We start from the raw sequence: 6,010 nt of genomic DNA on the forward strand, positions 1-6,010 counted from the left end.
CCGGGACCTTTCAGTCCGCAGGCCGACGCTCTGTCCACTGAGCCAAACCGGTTTCAGCTGGGCGAGTCTATTTTGAAGAAGTGGGTTAGAAGTTTAAGTTTAAAAAAATTGGCTCTCAAAAGGAATTTCAATCATTGTACTGTTGATATTTGGCTCTGTTCACTAATGAGTTTGCCAACCACTGTGGATTATAAATATAGATTTCAAAAATATCTGTGCATATAAAATAAAAGCTCTCTCGTCCACAACAAAACCACAGCTTTAACATGGCCAAAGGACTTGAATAAACATGTCTCCACAGAAGAATGTGAATGGCCGATAAGCACATGAAAAGGAGCTCCCCCCCCCTCCTGAGGGAATGCCAATGGGAACTCAGTAAGATGGCTGCTGTCAGAGAAGGGCTGCACCTGGTGGACCTGGTGGACCTGGTGGACCTGGTGGGACCCGGTGGGACCTGGTGGACCTGGTGGGACCTGGTGGGACCTTGTGGACCCGGTAGACCCGGTGGACCTGGTGGGACCTGGTGGGACTCGGTGGACCCGGTGGACCCGGTGGGACCCGGTGGGACCCGGGGGACCTGGTGGACCCGGGGGACCTGGTGGACCTGGTGGACCTGGTGGACCTGGTGGGACCTGGTGGACCTGGTGGGACCCGGGGGACCCAGTGGACCTGGTGGGACCCGGTGGACCTGGTGGGACCCGGTGGACCTGGTGGGACCTGGTGGGACCTGGTGGGACCTTGTGGACCCGGTGGGACCTGGTGGGACCGGCCGTGGGTGCCAGCGTGGAGGCTCCCGTGGCCCAGAGCCCTGCTGCGCGACCCAGGAGGACGGAGCGGAGGCCCAGGCGGACGGAGTGGAGGCCCAGGCAGGTGTGTGCACGGCCGGTGGGAGGCGGGCGCAGCCCCATGCCCCCGCAGGCGCCTGAGGACACAGTGTCTCAGGAGGGAGCTTGGGCGGCCTCAGCGGGGAGCAAAGCAGACTCGTGCTGCTTGGCTGAGCCTGAGCGCCGAGGGTAAGTGAGGAGCCGCGGTGAGCCAGGCGCTGCGCTGTGGTTTGTGTGAGGCGCACCTGGGAGGCCTCCTCAGACACAGGAAGGACAGTGATGGCGGGGGCGGGGGCGGGGGTGGTTAGTGAGCGTTAGAGTGTCGGTTGTGCAAGATGAAAAGGTTACGGAGATTGGTCACACCGCAGAGTAAATGTGCACTTAAAAATGGCTGAGATGGCCCGGCCGGTGTCCCACTGGCTGCGTTGACCGATGAACCATTTCCCTGTCAGGGCACTTGCCCGGGTCATGGTTCAGTCCCCAGTGGAGGCGTGCAGGAGGCAGCTGATCCGTGGATGTGTCTCTCTCTCCCTCTCCCTTCCTCTCTCAAATCAATAAAAACGTATTTTTAGAAATAAAATAAGTAAACAGTGGGCATTCAATAAACTGGCGTAGGAAAGCTGAATTAAAAAATGGATAAGATGATAAATGTCGTTTGTGTATTTTTACCACAGTTTTCCTAATGCCCAGAACCACTCCAAGAAAGATGAGGAAGTATGTGTGGGAGCGGGGAGGGGCGCCCGCAGCACCGGGGGGCCCGGCCCTGGGTCCGAGCACGTGCAGGGCCTCCAGAGGCCGCCTTGTCGTCGGCACTGAGGCTGCCAGGCTCCGCTCAGGGTCAGCCTGCCCAGCCCTTCGTGTCACTGTGCCCCTGGGCTCCCTCTTGCTAAGGCGACAGCAGGCTTGGGCAGAGGCACTTTTCTAGCGTCACCACGTCCTGTGTGAGCGCGCGGGTGCCCCTGAGGCGGGAGGCGGCGAGTGGGCCAGAGCTCCTCTCGGAGGTGCCAGGCTCAGGCCGGGCCTCGGCTGGGGCGGCAGGTGCTCCGGGCCCTGCAGGACTCGGCGTGGAGCAGACACGGCTCTCACCCCACGGCCTGACCTCGGTACAGTGCCCTCAGTTCCGGGCACTCTGGGCTACTGTTTATTTTCTTTCCAATATTTTTTATTTCCCAATTAAAACCACATTTTGCACTGGTTCTCATTCCACGCTGCTGGTTTGGAGCAGAGCCTCTGGGCTGGGAGCAGTGTTGGGTCTGGGCCAGGACTGCCCTGCGTCCCAGGATGGAGAGCCACAGGGGGCAGCCGGGGGCTTAGCAACCTGCGCTCCGCTCTGCCTGTTGTCTTCTCGTCTGCAAAGCTGGTCTCCTCTGAGATCAGCTCTGGCAGGCAGCTGACCAACCGTGTCCTTAACCCCAGATCTGCATCCTGCCCTGCAAGCTTCCCCGCCTTCCCTCCCCTTATCACTCCCCCAGGCCAGCAGAAGAGGGAAGTTGGGGGCGACTGGACTTATAGGGAAGGGCAGTTGTGGGGGGACCAGGCCTGTAGGGAAGGGCAGTTAGGGATAATCAGGCTGGCAGGGGAGTGGTTAGGGGGTGATCAGGCTGGCAGGGGAGTAGTTAAGGGGTGATCAGGCTGGCAGGCAGAAGCAGTTAGGAGCCATTAGGCAGGCAGGCAGGTGAGCAGTTGGGAGCCAGAAGTCCTGGATTGTGAGAGGGCTGTCGCAGACTGGAGAGGGTGCAGGCTGGGCTGAGGGATACACACCGTGTGTGAATTTCCTGCACGGGGCCTCTAATCATATAACATTGGTCTTGTGGTGATGAGACTCCTTTAGTGTCTTCTTATTCGTCGTGAATAGCTTTGTTGGGTATCTTGGTTGTAGCTCCTTACTATTCATCACTTTGAATATTGGCTGCCACTCCCTTCTGGCCTGCAAAGTTTCTGTTGCGAAATCAGCTGAGAATCATATGGATGTTCCCTTGTAGGTAACTAACTGCTTTTCTCTTAAGATTCTCTCTTTGTCTTTTGCCCTTGGTTTTCATTTTCGTTTCTCTGGGCTTCCTGCGCCTGTAAGTCAATTTCCTTCACCAGGTGGGGGACGTTTTCTGTCATTTCTTCAAGCAGGTTTTCTTTTTCTTTCCTCTCTCTCTCTCTCTCTCTCTCTCTCTCTCTCTCTCTCTCGCGCGCGCTCCCTCTCTCTCTCTCTCTCTCTCTCTCTCTCTCTCTCTCTCTCTCTCTCTCTCTCTCTCTCTCTCTCCCCAAAAATATGGAACACTTCACGAATTTGGGTGTCTTCCTTGGGCAGGGGCCATGCCAGGCTCTGTGTGCTCCAGTCTTAGTGTACGTGCTGCCCACGCGGGCACTTCCCTCGGGCTTTCAGTGTCCGGCTCTCCCCCGCCGGCGCCCATAAGGCCGGTGTTGGCACGCTTGAAGTTGTCTCAGAGGCTCCGTACAGTTTCTTCAAATTTTTGGATTTCTTTTCCTTTTGCTCTTCTGATTGGGTGTTTTTTGCTTCCTCGTGTTCCACATCATTAATTTGATTCTCAGAAGCTTCTACTCTACTGTTGAATCCCTGTAAATTGTTCTTTATTTCAGTCAGTGTATGCTTACTTTCTGGCTCGTCCTTTTTCATGTCTTTGACTTTCTCACCAAGATCCTTGAAAGCTCACTGAGTCCGTTGGAGGTTTCTAGAAGATTCTTGAGTAAACTTATGTGGTTTTGAACTCTGTATCCAGCACTTTGCTTGCTTCCATTCATTTGTGGCATGTTTCTTTGTCTCTGCATGTTGGCTGCTCCCCTGTGTCTGTTTCCACGTATTGGGGAGAGCTGCTGTGCCCTGGAGTTGGTAGAGTGGCCATGTGTACCAGGTGCCCTGTGGGCCCAGTGGCTCAGCCTCCCGGCTCCTGAGCTGGGCTCTAGGGCTCCCCTGTGTGGCCGGTGCACAGTTTGTAGCTGAGCCTTGATTGCTGTTGGCGTCCCCGATTGGCCGTGGGGAGGGCAGTGGGAGAGCCGCTGGGCAGGAGATGAGGCCCAGCCGTGAGGGAAAGCCAGGTCTTCGGCCTTTCACTGGTAGGATTGGGCTGGCTGTCGCAGCTGCAGCCTGTTTGGAGCTGCACATTGGAGGGGTGGGTCTCAGGGAGGCCCCAGGGCAGAGCAAACGGTGTGGGCCACGCTGGTCTCTCTGGAGTCGGCCCTGGGCCGGGGGCGGGCCCAGCACAGAAACAGTGGCCTCTGCGGGCACCCTCGTCTGGAGAAAGCCGTCCGAGTTCCTGCCCGGTGCCAGGCGATCCCCTCCTTCCTGTCCGTGTCTGGGCCCCCGGGCCGCCGTCCGGGAGCTCGGAAGAAGCAGGGGAGCTGGTGCGCTGGCCTCTGGGCCTCCAGCAGCCGCTGTGCCCCTCAGCCCCGATCCCCGCTGGTTTATAACCCAAAGTTACAGGGACTTCCCGCCCCAGCTCTGGAACCCGGGGCTGGGGACTGGGACCCCTTGCTCCCACCAAGCGGGGCTTCCACAGAGACGATTTCCCTTCCAATCACAGACCACAGGCGCCCCCGCCCTCATGTGCTTTCTGCTTTACTTCCTCTCAGGCGGTTCTGAATTATGTGTTTCCGTTGTAATTTTGATGTGTTTGTGAGAGTCAGCGAGTACCTAGGCGTTTACCTAGGCCACCATCTGGTTCTCTGGTTTTGCCAGCTCCCCATTGGTGTGTTTAGATGGAGTGGGAGAGCGGGAGGAAGGGGTGGGGGCTGTGGGCGGAGAGACATGGATTGGTTGTCTCCTGAACGCACCCCAAGGGCGGCCGGGGACTGAACATGCAACCAGGTATGTGTCCTCAATCAGAATCCAACCCCAGACCCTTTGGAGCGCAGGCCAGTGCTCTAACCACTGAGAGACACCAGCCAGGGCTCCCCGACTCCCTTTTTTAAGGCAACTATTCCTTCCCTAACCTATCAGGTTCTGGTGGGACTGTGAGTCCTAGTAACACACACACACACACACACACACACACACACACGTGTACATGACAGCGGGTGAGCCCGTGTGAGGCCTCCGTGGAATCCCTAAGTCAGGGTTAGGTCCTGTGTGACCCCAGGACACCTCTCAGCCGCTCAGACGAAGATCCCCACTCCCCAGCCTCTGGCCGGGGCCAGCTGTCTGCCCCCACCACCTGCTCCTCGTCTGTGGAAGGGAGAGGAGCCGCTCTTCACTGCAAGGCCGTGGGCGGAGCAGGCCCGGCCTGGGCGTTTACCACCGTGTCCGCACCCCTCCCTCCGGTCCCTCCTCTCGGGGACCCGCCAGGCCTGCCTCTAGCCGCCTGCCTCTCCTGGCGCCAGGTCTGCCACGTGCCTGGGCAGGCTGGGAAGTCCAGCGATAAGCCATTAGTGGAAGCCCTGCCTGCCGTGGAGCTCAGAATTAATCTTGCCTTTGCCGTCGTTCACCCGCAGCCGGTGCCGCCCATCTTCTCCTGCTGCTCCTGCTGCTCCTTCCCCCGACGGAGAACGGCCCTCGGCAGCCTGACAGCCCTGAGCCCGGCCGCCCTCCGGCCGGAGTGTGACTGAGGCAGGGGCCCTGCTGCCTTTTCTGTTTGGCTTCCCAATAGCAGCCATCTCAGTGGGTGTGAGGTGGCATTGCATTTCCCTAACTTCCCAGCAGACCGCGGGGGCGCCAATAGCAGGGAAGACAGAGCCGCTGCCTCCGAACCCGAGTGGAAAAGACCATGAAGTTGCCGGTCCTGGTAGAACCGTCTCTGGCCGGGCATCGGCTTCCTGGGGCCCCCGGCTGCTGCCCTGGGGTGTGCCCTGCCCCGGTGCGGCCGCGTGTCACACGGAAGCCGTGTCAGGACTGCGTCTGACCGTGTGCGCGGCGTCTGACCGTGTGCGCGGCGTCTGACCGTGTGCGCGGCGTCTGACCGTGTGCGTCATGTCTGACCGTGTGCGCGATGTCTGACCGAGTGCGCGACGGCGTCTGACCGTGTGCGCGGCGTCTGACCGTGTGCGCGGCGTCTGACCGTGTGCGTCATGTCTGACCGTGTGTGCGCGATGTCTGATCGAGTGCGCGATGTCTGACCGTGTGCGCGGCGTCTGACCGTGTGCGCAGCGTCTGACCGTGTGTGTGCGGCGTCTGACCCTGTGCGCGGCGTCTGACCGTGTGCGTCATGTCTGACCGTGTGCGCGGCGTCTGGCCGTGTGTG

General features: G+C 59.2%; 1 non-coding gene across 1 annotated transcript; it reads right to left on the reverse strand.

The window, feature by feature from the left end:
* Positions 1 to 3,081: 3,081 nt before the first annotated feature.
* On the reverse strand, positions 3,082 to 3,184 carry LOC118711923. Its single transcript, XR_004985877.1, has one exon. It is a non-coding gene; the product is annotated as a U6 spliceosomal RNA (small nuclear RNA).
* Between the last annotated feature and the right edge of the window lie 2,826 nt (positions 3,185 to 6,010).

Source organism: Pipistrellus kuhlii, unplaced genomic scaffold, assembly GCF_014108245.1.
Source record: "Pipistrellus kuhlii isolate mPipKuh1 unplaced genomic scaffold, mPipKuh1.p scaffold_m20_p_8, whole genome shotgun sequence".
NCBI classification, from domain to species: Eukaryota; Metazoa; Chordata; class Mammalia; order Chiroptera; family Vespertilionidae; genus Pipistrellus; species Pipistrellus kuhlii.